The sequence below is a fragment of the Pleurodeles waltl genome, chromosome 4_1 (genome assembly GCF_031143425.1).
Source record: "Pleurodeles waltl isolate 20211129_DDA chromosome 4_1, aPleWal1.hap1.20221129, whole genome shotgun sequence".
Classification (NCBI taxonomy): Eukaryota; Metazoa; Chordata; class Amphibia; order Caudata; family Salamandridae; genus Pleurodeles; species Pleurodeles waltl.
The window spans coordinates 602,475,779-602,492,030 of record NC_090442.1 but is presented as its reverse complement, the minus strand read 5'-3'; the positions used below and the strand labels follow the sequence as shown (position 1 = coordinate 602,492,030).

Below are 16,252 nucleotides of genomic sequence, written 5' to 3'. Positions count from 1 at the left end.
ACTATTTATATATGTATCATCTCAACCTTAAATAAGTGCATACTTACTCCATTGCATGGGCACTATTACTACAATTCAACTCCTACCTCACCCTCTGCGGGGAAAAACAATCGAAGATGGAGTCGACGCCCATGCGCAATGGAGACAAAAGGAGGAGTCACTCGGTCCCGTGACTCGAAAGACTTCTTCGAAGAAAAACAACTTGTAACACTCCGGCCCAACACCAGATGGCGAGCTATTGCAAAACATGCGAATCTACTGCGACTGATGCCACGAACAGATGTACACTGGGTAAGTGACATTTTCATTATCTTAATAATAATATTTCTGTTTTCGCATTCTGATGTACAACTGCACCAAATGTGTATTTTCCTGGTTTCTATTTTACTTAAGGTATTAATAGAGCATGACACTAGGTTCTGTTAGAAAAGGAGCACTTTGCACACTGGAGTGGTAAACAAAGTGCATTACATAGTTTGATGGTTGTCTGCAAAGGAGGGTTGTGAAAGGGCACAACTAAGGGCCAGATGTAGGAAAGATGGGAATTGCGACTTGCAATTTGCGAGTCGGAGCGACTCGCAAATTGCAAGTCGCAATTCCCAATGCAGTACGGTGTCTCAGACACCAACTGCAACTCGCTATGGGGTCGCAATGACCCACCTCATGAATATTCATGAGGTGGGTCGCAAATTGCGGCCCCATAGCGAGTATGGGCACTCGCTAACATGGAGGCCTGCTGACGTCAGCAGACCTCCATGTTCGCGACCTGCTTTTAAATAAAGCAGTTTTTTTTTTTGAAGTGTAGCCCGTTTTCCTGACAGGAAAACGAGCTGCACTGCAAAAAAAACCGAAACCTTTTGTTTCGGTATTTTTTCAGGGCAGGGAGTGGTCCCTTGGCCCACTCCCTGCCCTGAAAAAATATTTTGGGGTCCAGTCACAAACTGGAAGGGGTCCCATGGGGACCCCTTCCAATTTGCGAGTGGGTTACCATCCACTTGAAGTGGATGGTAACTGCGAGTCCATTTGCGACCACGTACGCGGTCGCAAATGGAATTGCATCCCACAGCGACTCGCAAATAGGAAGGGAACACCCCTTCCTATTTGCGAGTCGGAAATGCATATTGCGAGTCGGTAACGACTCGCAATATGCATTTCTGCATGCCAAACCCACGTTTGCGACTCGCAAACGGGTTGCTACATCTGGCCCTAGATCTTTAGATGAGCGAGGTGCAGTCCTCCCCCTTTGAAGGCGAGCAGTTGTTTCTACTACTTGGATTGAAGGAGGACACAAGTGCTGGAGTGTCCAGAACTAGTGCCTGGATCCAGGGGAAGCACAACAGCAGTTAGACTAGACCCATCGATACTCCTGGCCTTCTCATGATGTCACCCAGAGGGCACTCCAGTGCCGGGGTGTAGGGAGACCTGGGGCAAGGGTAATAAAAGAGAGGGAGACACAGGGGCCATTCTCACAAAACGATGCCAGACAAAGGCTACTGAGCGAACTTCCTTTTTGTGGTAGCTCTGCCTACTCTCCTCAGGAAGTGAAACAGCCTCCTTCAGATGCACTGCCCTGTGGTCCTTGACCTGTCAGCTTTTACAGTTCTTCATAATCTCATAGTTTACGTTCTATTAATCCTGGAGTCCATGCAGGTGAAATACAGTGTTGAGTTGGGGGCGTAGGGAGAGTTCTATCTCTTGTCATTTTTTAACTGACTTAGTAATGTGTGTAACCCCATGCCCCTTCCCTAACCCAAAGAAACTCAACTCTCCCTTCTCTCCTGGGAAAATGGTTTGGCCCTGGATTTAGAGAAAAGTTCTTATGGAGGACTGATACTAGCTTGGGTGCACGTACCAAAGAAACTAGTTTGCATTAACTCTCTGAGGCATCTTATCTCTTCCAAGCCAGCAGATACAGCAATTGGCCATGTCCAGCTCAAGAGGCTATTTTAATCTCGAGCTCGTCCTCAGAAGAATCATTGCTCAAAGTGGGAGGAGGAGCTGATGGAGAGCACTTATTAGCCAATTTAAGTCTAGAAACATGAATCATAGGATGTATTTGCCAACAGATGGGTAACGTAACTCGTACTGCAGAGAATCCCATTAACTTTTCTACCTAAAAGGTCCCATAAATGTGGGTGAGAATTTCGAATTTGACTCTGGAATTTATCTCTTGCTTTATATGCTGGGACAAATGGACAATATGCATCAGAAAAACGTGTACAAGCTTCCTTTGCTTTAGCCAGATGCTTTTTAAGAGTTTGTTGAATGGTTTGTACTTTGGTACCAACTGTGATTTTGATGGAATGGAGGATTTTGCTATTTTAAGTGGTAACATTCTGGGAAGTATTCCGTGAATTTGATGAGAGGATCTTTCACCTTGGTAATAGAAAGATTACAAGGCTGAGGAGTTATTTCTTCCTTTGTCTGGTTAAAGCATCAGTTTTCCCGTATCTGTTTCCTGGTTAATAGGTGGTCTAGTGATCAAAATGGGAAAATAAAAATGTGCACGACAATGTTCTGCCATTTGGGTTTTTCTTAGAGTAAGCTTTGGAAGGCTTTTGTGGTTGGGCCAGACTGTGGCCTGATGCTGTGCCCCTTCCATATAGTGTCACCCCGCAGTGAATGCTTCCTTGATTGCCACTAACTCTTGATCATAGTCAGTATGATTGATTTTTGCACTATTAGGGGTTAAAGAATAAAAGGATACAATATATAGGGCCTCCATAAAGAGATCACGTTGTGAGAGTGAAGTTACAACAGCAAACAAAGAGGCATTAGTTTCTATTGTGAAAGTTAAACTGATTCTAGGATGTCTCCAAATAGGTGCAGAAGTAAAAATCTCTTCCAGAGCCTAGAAAGTGTGCTCCTGCTCCCTGGTCCAGCAAAAATATTCTTTTTTAGTAAGCTTGATGATGGGTTTAAAGATAGGGGAAAACCTTTTGAATTGCTGATAAAAGTTGATGAATCCCAGGAAACATATCCCCTTGGCTGTAGTAGGTTGGGGGTACTTGCAAAGAGCTTTTACTTAATTAGGACCCTTTCTGATCTCATTTGTGGAAATCTGAAACCCCATGAAATGTATCTGTAAAACTTGAAATTCACACTTTTCAATCATATATTTAAAAGTGTTTTCTTAATCTTTGTAGAATATCTCGTATATGACCTTGATGTGGTTGAAGATTCTTAGACAACTCATGTATATCATCTAAATCTACCTCCAGGGCTTTAAATGGACTGTTACTCACCGGTATTAAATATCAGCACTTCTTTGTTTTCTCCCCTTGAGAACCAGAACTTCTCCTTGGCGCTGCAGAGTACAGGTGCTCAATATTGGCATCCGGGCAGGCTTGGGTGTATTGGTACTACTAGTGCAAGTGCTTCTTCCATCTGATAGAAACATCTAGTTGCAGATTCCTTCAAGTGTCAATCTGGATCCAGAATTTTTTCTCGAGCAGTACCCCTACCCCATTAGGTAGTGTTGATTGGCTCCATGTCCGTCTCCATCGGATATGAGATCACAGTTCCTATATAGGCGCTGGTGCGCTAATGTCAGTTATTTTCTCTTTGCATCAGCCAGCTTCGATTCAAAGAGAGCTTTCCCTCAGTAATTTTTTGACAGGTCTTTTTTGACTTTTTGCTTAAGTTTTTTTGGAGTTTCTAACTCCTGGTGTGTCGAGGGATGTCATCTAGGAAGACCGGGCTCAGGCCCTGTGGATCCTGTCATTGGGTGGTGTCCGTGACGGATCAGCACTTCATGTGCCTTTGGTGTTTGGACCACAACCACAACCCGAAGTTGTGTTCTTGAGTCATGGGTCATGAATCCGAAGGCTTCGAGGGAGTAGTACCTGAAGCTGATGGCGGCCCGAAGCTTGCCGCCGCACAAGTCAAGGTCCCAGTTGAGAGGAAGGTCCTGGGAGTGGTCATGGAGTCCTCCATTGTCATCGTCCCACTCCAAGTCCTCTGAGAAATTGGGTAAGTCTAAACACAAGAAGAAGCAGAAGAAATTGAAATATTCTTCGACTTCACCTCGTCTCTCAGCCGACGAGATGAGGGAGCATAGTCATTCTAGGAATCCCTCTGCGGAGCCTGTGTCTTAGCTGACTCCACGTCTCCTCCAGTTTCTGGAAGCCGGATCGAACCCTGCCCAGCTAAAAGATTTATATGAGGCCATGCACCTCATTTTTGGGCAGTCCAAAACCGTTGGTGCATCTTAGAGCCCCGTGGAGTCAGAAGGTGCCCCAAAGGGTTCCGCGCTGGCGGCTTTGGCCTTGGCTCCGAGGGGCACCCGTTGATCAATGTTTGGATCTGGTACAGCATTGTTCATACCACCTTGATCTTCCCCGATGCTAGTCTTGACGCTCCCAGCCCCATCCACGCCTCTGGGTAGTGCCATTCCCATCCTCATTGCTGACTCTGACACGGAGCCAGATGGGCATTGTACGACAATGACTGTGGCGGCGACAGAAGCCGTGCCTCCTATGTCAGATCCTGATTCTTTTTCCTATGAGCTAGGTTACACTGAGGAATAGGAGGGGTCGCCGGACCTCTCGGAATACCAGCTCCAAGATCCTATTGACTGGCTTACAAACTTGGGGGAATATACTGGCATGCTTTCTCCCCCTATCAGGGCTATGCAGGAGGGAGCTTCATACTCCATGGTGGTGCAAAGAGCAGCTGAGGTCCTGGACCTTGAGCTGCCTTCAGTGGCAGTCAGGACTAACATCCTGGCAGAGGTGCTTCAACCTGGAGCTTCATCCTCCGAACCCCACTCCCCTTCACTGAAGCCCTTACACATTTCCTACTGGGTACCTGGACCAAACCCAGCAAAGAGACTTCTGTCAACAGGACAATTGCCCACTGCTGTCACCCTGCTCCGGGTGACCCAACTTTCTTTACGCAACACCCCACCCCTGAAAGCTTGGTTATTCAAGCCTCCCATGGCGCATTCCCTTCCACACCCCCGGATGGGAAATCCAAGAGGCTGGATGCACTTTGGAAGAAGATGTTTCCTTCCGCCAATCTGGCATTGCGGTCCGTGAACATTGCATGGCTTATGGGCTGTTACTCCCACATGCTGTGGGATACGGTTGCGCAAGTGCTGCCACAGGTCCTGGAGGATGCCAGGGCTTTACTTTCCCAAGCAGTTGTTGATGGGAGAGATGCAGCAAAGTTCACGATCCAATGTGGACTAGACATGACCAACTCACTGGGCAGAGTGATTTCACTGACAGGCGCCCTTAAGCGCCACACCTGGTTGAGGACATCTGGCTTTTCAGGGGATGTCCAAGCCAATCTTATGGACATGCCATTTGATGGCACCCATCTATTTGAAGAAAAAGCAGACTCGCTGCTCGAGCCCTTCAAGGATTCTTGTGCTATGGCCAGGTGGCCCCTTGTCATCCTCAGTCTGCTTTTTGGGTTACTGAAGGGGTGCCCAACTGCGTCCGTTCCACTCCAGCTACAGTGCTGCGCAAGCCTCTGCGTGGCTGGGGACTTGGGATCCACTAACCTCCTGGATCAGGGAGCCAGTAGTCGGGCCAGTCCACCTGATCACATGCTCTCATGCCAGCCCCCCACATAGCTGTCTCCAAACCCTGGTCTGACTCATTCCCACCTGGGACCAGTCGGAGGCAGGATCCACTAACACTAGCTCCGCTGGCAGTCCATCAGGTCAGACAGGTGGGTTTTGCAGATATTCCGAAGGGACAACTCCCTCCCCTTCGAGACTGCCCCTCCATCCATGCCACCATCCCATGATCGGATAATGGAGTTTCACTTGTTACTTCTCCGATGGCTCTCTTGGCCAAGAGAGCCATGGAGAGATTTCCTGTGCCAGAAGTAGGCTGCGCTTGCTATTTCTGCTACTTTTAGGTACTTTTTGGTACCTAAAAAGAACAAGGGCCTCCACCCTATCCTAGACCCTAGCTCCCTCAATCTCTTCCTCAGGAAGTTCAAAATGCTCAGTCTGGCTTAGGTTCTATCTGATTTGGACCCAGGAGACTGGATGGTAGCATTTGACTTCCAAGACACATGTCCATATTCCCGTCCTGCCTGCCCACAGATGTTACTTGCAGTTCACGGTGGGCCAGAAGCACTTTCAGTTCATCATGCTCCACTTTGGCCTTACCAGCACTCATCAGGTGTTCACCAAGGTGATGGTGGTGGTTGCAGCTCATCTCCGCAGGTCAGGGTTTTCAGTCTTCCCCTACCTCGAAGACTGGCTGTTAAAGGCGGGCTCACCCCAGGCTGCCGCCTTCTGCCTCCAAACTACACTAGACTGCCTGCGTTCACTGGGGTTCACTATAAACATCTCTCCTGGTCCAGATCTCGGAGGGAACTGTGCAAGATCTGAAGTGATAATTAACGATCTGCAGATGGGTCAGAGGGAGATTTCTTTCCCTTTCCCAACCAGATCTGACAGAAATTACAGATGCATCACTCCTGGATGGGGTGGCTATCTGAGAGAGGCAGAGATCTAAGGCATCTGGTCTATGGCAGACTCTGTTCTCCACATCAACCTGTTGGAGCTCTGTTTGATCAGACTAACATTGAAAGCATTTCTTCCCTCTCTCAAGGGAAAGGTATTGCAGGTGTTCACAGACAACACCACTGCCATGTGGTACTGCAACAAGCAGGGCAGGGTGGGGTCATGGACACTTTGTCAGGAGGCTCTGCTCCTCTGAACATGCCTGGAACAACAGGGCATCTCCCTGATGTCTCAACATCTGGCAGTATCTCTGAACACCGAGAGCAGACAAACTCAGCCAACAATGCTTAGTCAATCACTAATGGAATCTCCATCAGGAGGAGCCTTGGTTAGGTCTGTTTGCTTCTGCAGAGAATGCGCAATGTCAGCATTGCCAGTTGGAGTTTCCAAGGCGGCAATTGCTCAGGACGCTTTTTGTCTCAAGTGGCACTCGAGCTTCCTGTACACCTTTCTGCCCATACCACTTCTGCCCAGAATTCTTAAAAAGATCAAGAACGACTTGCCCCAAGTCAACCTTGTGGCTCTGTACTGGGCACGGAGAAACTGGTATCCCAAACTACTGAGCATGGCTATCGATCCTCTGATCAGGTGGATCATCTGTCGCAGCAGCATGGGAGAGTACTCCGCCTGAACCTATCCAGCCTCCCCTTTCTTGCGTGGAGATTGAGCGGTGACATTTGACAGCTATTGACCTTCCGCCCGAAGTCTGTAACATAATCTTGGCAAGCCAGATGTCCCTCCACCAAAATGGTAAATGCCTGTTGTTGGAATAAATTTGTGGCATGGTGCATAGACAACTCTGTTGACCCCCTTTCTGCCCCTCTCTCTGATGTCCCATTGTTTATCCTTTCTCTGGCCCAGCAGGGCTCTGCTATAGGCACTCTCAAAGATTATTGGTCTGCTATTTCTGCATTTTTGAGGTTGCCTAATCAACCTCCTTTGTTTAAGCCCCCTATTGTTACTAGGTTCCTCAAAGATCTTACTCATGTGTTTCCTCCATCCCCTTTTATAATGCCCCGAATGGATTTGAATTTGGTTTTGATATTCCTGATGTGTGCTCCTATTGAGCCTCTCCAGAGCTGTACACTCAGGCTTCTCACGTTAAAAACAGCCTTCCTCTTGGCCATTACATCTTTCAACAAAATGAGTGAGCTGCAGGCATTGTCCTCTAAACCACCCTATGTATCCATCTATCCTGACAAAGTGGTGCTTTGCACTAAGGCTTCCTTTTTTGACAAAAGTGGTTACGCCCTTTCAGGTAGGCCAGTCCATCACCTTGTCTGCTTTTTATGCACCCCCACATCCTTCTAAGGATGAGGGAGACTTCACCGCCTGGGCCCAAAAAGAGCGTTGGTGGTCTTCCTTGATCGTACAAAAGTGTTCCGGGAGGATGATCCACTCTTTGTCGGTTATGTGGGTGCGAAGAAAGGTTGGGCAGTGTAGAAGCAGACCATCTCCCGATGGGTCATATTCTGCATTGAAATCTCCTACGCACTGGCCAAGAAGCAACTACCTGAAGGTTTGCATGCTCATTCAACCAGAGATACAGCTGTGACCACTCCGTTAGCACGTTGAGTTCCAGTCCTTGATATCTGTCAGACGGTAACGTGGGCATTGCAGCAAACATTTACCAAACACTACTATCTGAACAATCAGGTCCATAGGGATGGGTACTTTGCCCATTCAGTCCTGCAGGACTTTCTGGTATCATCTTAGTTGCACACCCCTCTCTGCGGATGGTACTGCTTGAATATCTATTGTAAGGTCGAGAATCTGCAACTAGATGCCTCTATCAGCTGGACAAGTTACTTACCTTTGGTAATGCCTAATCTGGTAGAGACAATATCTAGTTAGTTGCAGTTTCCTTCCTGACCTACCCATCCTCCCCGCTCTGTGAACTGATTTTTATAGAGAGGGACTGCCCTTTCAGGACTTTAAATTTGAGGAGCGTGATCTGCATGCCACTTTGTTCCTGAAGCCTTGTGCTTAGCTTCTGCGAATGATGTATATTATCTAAGGGGCAGGAGGGAGGTGGTTGCGAGGGCCAGAGTCACACTCACACTCTTAATTGGCAGGAGTTCCAATTAGGTCATGCACAGTCAATCGAACTGCAAGTTTGACATTGGCGCTGCAATGTCTCGTGATGTGCAGGAATTTGAAAATAACACTTTTACATAATGGTTTCAAGTGTTCTGTGACCACGCTGATTGAAGAGGTGGAGAGGCAGCCAGAATGTGGGTCAAGGCGCCGTGCACGTGAGTGGGTCTCCCTGTCACTGGTACATAAGCATGTAAAAACTGTCTTGAATGTTGTCGGTGTGCCTTTTTATTTGTGTATGCATGGATGTGAGAATGTCTTTATGTTCCCCGCTCTGATGCCACAGACCCACAAGCTCTACAAGGGTTAGGGGAGGACAAGGTAGCAGTCACTCTCTACCCCACTTTTTATGTTAAGATTCATGTCTAGCATTTCACTTTTTGTTACTGTGTAGTTGTAATAGTCAACCCAGCTGGCAGGAAAACATAAAAGGTTAGTGTGCCTGCTGCAGAAATCTACTTTCAAATTCTTGGTTGGAATCTTGAGAGAGTATCTTTGGCTTTTTAGTTTTCTGAATGTGATAAAATCATCACCATTTAGATTACTTGTAGTAAACTGTAATGCTTATTACACTATGTAAAGGAAGCAGGCTGTAATCCTAGAGGAGTGGCACTGGTGCACTACAGGTGCTTGTAGTAACAGGCTGATAAGTGACACAATGGGCTCCTAATAATAAACCAATCAGTGTGCTCGCTACCAACTTCAACTGAGGCAGAAAAGAGGAGCTGACATACTGACAGGTAACCTAATTCAGCCAACAGCACACATATTGGTATAGTTAGACAGTCAGGATTAGAGTTTGGGTCTCCTGGTTATACAGACAACAATGTTTCCACTAGATTACACTCAACTGCAATGCTGCATCCTCAACATTTGGTTGTTCTAGATGTCTGTATGATGCCCTTTCTGAAAATATAGCTTCTTTGCAAGAAAACTGTGTAGGAAATTGTGCTATTTAGTTCAAAGAACACCTGCTGCTGGTGCACAGCAAGAAAATTGTGATTTTATTAATGTTTGCTTCACGGCTGTGCTCCTAGACACCCTTCTAGGCACATCCTACTCAATCTGGTGAGTACCTGCACATCTTTTTTCCTATTTAAAGCACTGTATACCACTAAGAAGATGACCAACAGTTCTGATCATAGAATTAAAAAATGCACAGTTGTATTCCCTCTGCTGTGGGGAGTGTCTGCTCCGTTTTTAGTGCGAGCTTGCGGGTGCATGCTCTACCGCATGCCTCTCACTTGTAAGACTCTGCTGTGTTCAGTAAAGGGCTTGAAGCCCGCCTGTCACTCACCATTTGTTGGTTTGTGTGGCACTCTTCTTTACAGCCTCGTAATTCGTAAAGACACGCCTGGCATCAATTCCGTTCCTCTGTGTGGAGCAGGGATCAAGCACTAATTGATTTTAAATTAATTAGTACCTGTCCGCTGCTCCCCATGTGATCGAGGTACTATTTTGTTCCTTGTAACTTCTAGTAGCCTGAAAACAGAAGGCTTGTGACTGGCAAAAAAGTTCCCAGCACGACAAACAAAATTGCTAAGTTTTATTTGTAAAAGCTTTTATTTTGTTAAATCGTCTTTTCTCAGTATCCACTCATGTTTTCTTTTATTTTTGCTCGTGGGCGCTGCTGTCAAAATATGACAATTAACTTGTTCGAAATATGCAAGACCTATTCTATTTCAAATGCTTGTTGTCTGGTTGAAAAAGACCAGTTGTCACTTTACCAAGAATTGCGGGGCCTAACGCTCACCCATTGCTTAGCGCTGGTTGTCATTATCATGTGAATGCTTCCTATTCTCTCCCCGGCCTCTCGTTCTCTCGTTCTCTTTTTTTATTTTGCTTTTTTACGCTAAAACATTTTAAAGTGTTATTATTTACTGCTCCAAGTGGCGTTAACCATCTGTGATCGCTAAGTAAAATAGCGCAGTAGGTGGCGCACGTCATCTCGATTGCACACTCATGCATGCCCCGGTGGGTGACGCGTGATAGGCTGTGCTTATAAAGGCAGCTGTTGTATTTCGAAGAGATATGAATTAAACGTTAACACTCAGAACCGTCATGCAATGGCCAATAGAGGGAGAGCCATCTTTATAAATCCGACTCATAGCTCAACCTTTTGTGTGAAAAAAACATTCTAAAATTATGTAACACTTTTTACAGAACCTCGCTAAAAAAAGTTTTGCAAACAAAAGTGAGAAATGAAGTTCTCTAAATGTCACATGCCTTACCTACGTCTATGCATCATTAGTCTTTGCATTTTCCTCGTTCCGCACAAAACCATATTGTTGCCAATCACATAATTGAAACGGCTGTAGCAATACAGATGCCCAATGCAAAACAATGCAGTGTAATTCCGTACCGCTAAAGGACATTCTGGCAACAAGCTCATACTGACTAGGTGATATGAATGGATAATTAGCAATTTGTTCCAAATGCTTGTCAAATCCAATTTAGGAATTTTCGGTTCCTCGGTACCATTGTCCAAATTAGTTTAGTTTTATTTTGTGCGAAATTAGTCATGTGTAAACTTTGAACTCAATGCACGTGCAGTAATGAAGGGCCAGATATACCGAGGAAAAGGGCCGTACCTACAAAGCTTTTTGCATTCACAAACAACCCAATTCACGGAATCAGGCTATTTGAGAACGCAAAAAGACATTTTGTATGTGCCAAGCCCAAACTGCGATTCAGTAACCTATTAACCAAGAATTTAGGATTGTGAATCGGTATTTAGGAGCGGCGTGTTTAGGACGACCCTTCCTAATACCGATTCACATTGGTATGTACAAATGTTTTGAGATCAAAATGAGGTCCAAAACGTTTGCATTTTACCATCACCTCGAAGTTGGTGGTACCCCATTTGCATATGGAAAGGCGTAACCAAGGACTCCTTCCCCTTTGACAGTGATTGAAAAAATACTTTTTAAGAGCAGGCAGTGGTCCCACGCGCCACTGCCTACTTAAAAAAATGGAAAAGAAGTATTCTTTTTTTATATACGCATGCCAAAACTACATTTAAAAAATAAAGATTGCTGTATTGTAAATAAATAATAGACATGGTGCTCTGGTGACCCCAGCAGGTTACCATCCCTGTGATTTTTGCGCTTCCCAGTGGGTCACAAACTGAGATCTACCTCATTAATATTCATGAGGTAGGTCTATTTGCGACTCCCGTGGGAATTGCAGAAAGTGTAAAACATATTTTTGTATATTAGTGTTTGTGATTACCAAATAGCAGATCACAAAAATTCACAATTTGTTAATCACAAACACAATATATATACATCTGTCCCTAGAGGGGCATGGCTAACCACCCAAGATGCCGGTCGTCTAATTGTGGAGCTCAGGGTCCGGGCCCGCCGGTATTGAAACATCCGTACGCAAATGGGGACGTCTATTGAAGGAGGAGACGACAAACGCCCATAACTAATAAGCGGGCACTAAATCGGGCAAAAATAAGCTCCCGTCCGTCATTGTGCTGGCAAGGACGGGCTGCGGACAGAGCGGGTCTGGTGGACAGCCGGCCGCGCCCGGATGCGACGGCCTCGAGACAAGCAGAACATTGCAGTGGGTCGGAGCGGGACGCAGAGGCCTGGTGGAGGTGTGGCCGAGACCGGCGTTGACTGGGAAGAGCCTGGGCTGTGATGCCGGGGCCCCACCCACCCCTCCCCGATGCCCGCTTCCCCCATCTCCCCCCTTTTTTTTTACTCTCTAGAAGCATGAGAAGGAGGCCTGACACAGGGGAGAGCTGGCGCATCCGGGGGCAGAGGACGCTGGATGCCACAAATTGTGAAGATTGCAGCTGGTAAAGAAATGCCGTGGAGTGGCCCCGATTCTACTGGCGGTGAGTGGCACTCACCGAAAGGCCTTAACTAAGAGATGGCCTCAGCACATGAGAAGTCTATGAGGACTGAAACAGGCATGGAACGAAGGGCGCGATGGGCGTCCACTTCTGGACCCCAAAACTGAAACTGCAACTTGCCGGTGAGAGCGAAGGCCACCAACCTGAGGGGTGGTTTGTGGGGGTCTGGGGCTACATTGGAGGGGCCCCCCGCTGGACCAACTATTGGGGCTGGAGTGCCGATCTCTCAGGTCAGAAACAGTACGGGTGGCCGTGACCATGGGCCGCAAAAAAGGCAAACACTTGGATAGCACCGGGACGCCAACCGCAGGCAATTATGTGCTGGCCACAGCAATAGACACTCCAATGGACAAATTGGATGTTATATTACAAGAAATTAGAGAATCACAGCTGGCAATAGAACAAAGACTAGGCTCTATCACAACGGAACTTGGTATCCTGAAAGGTGACCAAAAAAACTAACGGACAGAATAAAACAAATGGAAACAGATGTTGCTACTCTCCTCCCTGCCCACAAAGAATGTGAGAACGCAATTCAACATTTACAAAAACAGGTGGAAGCCCTACAAGAGAGAGTCGAAGATGCAGAAGGAAGATCACGCCAAAATAACGTCCACATAATTGGCCTCCCGGAAGGAAAAGAAGGGCGAGATGCCACACAATATGTAGAGACATGGCTGAAAACGATAGCAACGGATGGGCTGTCGACTCACTTCATAATAGAGAGAGCACACTGATTCCCGGGAAGGAGACTTCCACCAGGGGCGCCACCCTGGCCCATGGTGGCCCGGGTGTTGAACTACAGAGATCGTGATGCCCTGCTGCAAGCAGCGAGAGAAGCGGACCCCATCATCGTAGATAATGCTTGAGTATCCCTATATCCGGACTACACGTTGGCAGTCCAGAGGCGTAGGGCCTCCTTCCAGACAGTAAAGAAACAATTATGAGCAGAGGGGCTATCATACGCCCTACTGTTTCCGGCCCGATTACGCATCACACACAACCAAAAAGCTCAGTTTTTTTAAACAACTGAATTGGTGCGTGACTGGCTGGATACGACCTCCCTGCACTCGAGCCACAAAGAACAAAGTGATACCCTGCCAGAAAAACAGGCCCGCCGGCCCCTCAAAGACAGACAAACTCGACAACACCCAACGCGAAGGAATACTGGGCCAACATTGTCGCAAGTGTTGGAGAGTCAGAGATTAGCAATACAGACATACTCAATACAAAGAGAAGGATTTCCTCCTCCCAGCATTGCCTCCTCTGTGGACAGTACTGAAGTATCCGACTCAGAAGGAAGTATAGCGTTATTCCCTTCCATTACTCCTCAGATGGCGCATGAGCTCTAACGAAAAGGCTGTATGAGAAAGTGGTCTCCTGTTTGGTTATTCCCAAGAGCTAAAGTAAGGGCTCCGCAGGGTACTAATGGTCACCCACCCAGACCAGAAAGTAACTTAGAGCAGACAGACCTGGCTATGAAACATCACCTCATTACGAGAGCAAGTCTGCGGCTGGTAAAGGGAGGAAGAACCAGCTGCAAAAATAGAGCACCGATGTGCATAGGTAAAGGGTGGTCCCCTCTGCTTGTAGATGAGTTCCCACCTCCTGTGGAGACTATAACTCCTATACTAAGTGGTGGGCCCGGAGGGTCGATCGCTGTGGTTCCTATACTGTATGTGAGAAACTGCCAATCACAGAACAGAAGAGACGCACATAGCCTATATCTTTTACAACCCCCATAGTGTAGGCTTGTTTGTTTACATAATAATGGTAATTAACTGGTTACGTTCCTATTATGTAATGGTTTGGCGGAGACAGTTTTGGCTCTGCCTAGTATTGAGCACAGTTGGGGGAAATGTTTATTATATCAATGTTATGACATCAGCACATGTATTACAAAAAATACGTATAGAGAACAGCAGGACGGTATGGATTGGGAGAGGGAATAACACACTAATGATATATCATGTTTCCGCACGTAATTACAATATTATCACTTGGCATGTGCGTGGAATGGGATCTATCCATAAACGGCACAGAATAATGACCCAATTAAATCACCGTAAAGCACACATAGTATACCTACAGGAAACGCACCTCACGCCCATGAGGTGGGGAAACTGCAAAAAATGGAGGGGGCAACTGTTCCACACCTCGTATTCTGCTTTTGCTCATGGAGCGGCTATATGGATACAATCTGGTGTCCCTTTTGAAGTAATAGACACGAAAGTGGATAAAGATGGCAGGTACACTTTGGTCAGAGGTAACTTAGATGGGAAGCCCGTGGTACTGGGAAGTCGTTATGCTCCAAACAGTGGTCAGGATGCTTTCCTAGAACACCTATTGAGTGTCCTATCACAATGAGCGCACATACCCTGGATCCTGGGTGGGGACTATAATGCAGTATTAGATACATCCCTTGACCGCTCTATCCCCCCGTTGTCGGGCACAAATGCGCAGAGACAGGTGGAGGGGCTACGAAAATGGTTACAAGTCTGGGCTCTCACCAACATATGGCGGGCAAGAAATGAGGGGATGTGGGAGTACTCCTTCTACTCACACCCACACAAAGTGCACATACGTATTTTATCTTATGCACTAATACACTACAGACCCAGATGACCCATGCCACCTACTTAGGGAAAACACTATCAGATCATAATCCACTAGAATTGACAGTGAATTGGGGACGGGCGTCCACACCGATTCCAACATGGTGATTACAACCACTGCTCCTTGAAGATGCAGTATTGAAAAAGGAAATAGCTCAAGTAATAACAAACTTTTTTACCGACAACACAGGAACTGTGTCCTTTCCATTGGTAGAATGGGAGGCATTCAAGGTGGTAATAAGAGGAGCGATGATGGGAGCGATGACAGGAGCACGAGCGGTTATATTAAGGGAGTTAAAACGTGTAGAAGACAGATTAGGGCCCCTAGAAAAGGAAGCAGTGCTTCAGACGCCCCAGGCCCAGATGTTGCAAGACGCCAGGGCCGAACACGCAGAACTCCTTGAAAGACTACGAAAGGTGGATTATACGAAATATAAGGAACAAGCGCACAATGATGGGTATAAGGCGGGCACGCCTTTAGCGTGCCTAATAAATGATGAGCCATCTCCCACTCCTATACTATACATCTATACTCCACAACTAACTAGTATAAACACACAGGTGGAGATTAACACTGCATTTCGAGACTACTACACAACTCTGTATTCTGCACCACCAGCACTAGATCAGGTACAGCTCAGTTCCTTCCTCTCTTACATTACCCTACCAACACTCAGCGACACTGCCAGGCAAGTCCTAGGAGCACAGATAACACAAGGGGAGATCCGAGAGGCCATTAAGGGCATGGCTCGTAATAAATCACCGGGATCGGCTGGTCTCCCGACTGAATTTCATTCATTATATAGCACAAAACTGGCTCCTCAATTGGAAAAATTATACCAAGCCTCGATGACTGTTGGTCACCTCCCTGATACGACAAAGCAGACAATAGTGACTTCATTCCAGGAAGACCAAGGCACTCGTGCAAATAGTAAAGACTTTAGTGTCTGTGTTGTTAATAATATAGTGTCTTCTTCTTGTAATCCAAATTCACTCAATAAGTGTAATCAGAAGTCAGCAGCTTAAATCCATTCTTCAAATTATTATTTGGTATTGTTATTCTTGTCAATGGTCAAAAACCAACAGCCAACACGTGTTTCGTCATGCTAGAGAATAATCTCACTGATTTCCTCAGGGCTGTAAAGGATACAATTATAACTATTTACAAGCATGTATTACAAATATCCT

The 16,252-nt window shown here is 46.5% G+C and overlaps 1 protein-coding gene across 2 annotated transcripts in view; it reads left to right on the top strand.

Moving 5' to 3' along the window:
* The window catches only part of ALDH1L2 (aldehyde dehydrogenase 1 family member L2), a 244,522-nt gene that overhangs the window by 129,022 nt on the left and 99,248 nt on the right, over nt 1-16,252 (top strand). The gene's annotated exons all lie outside the window — the stretch shown is intronic.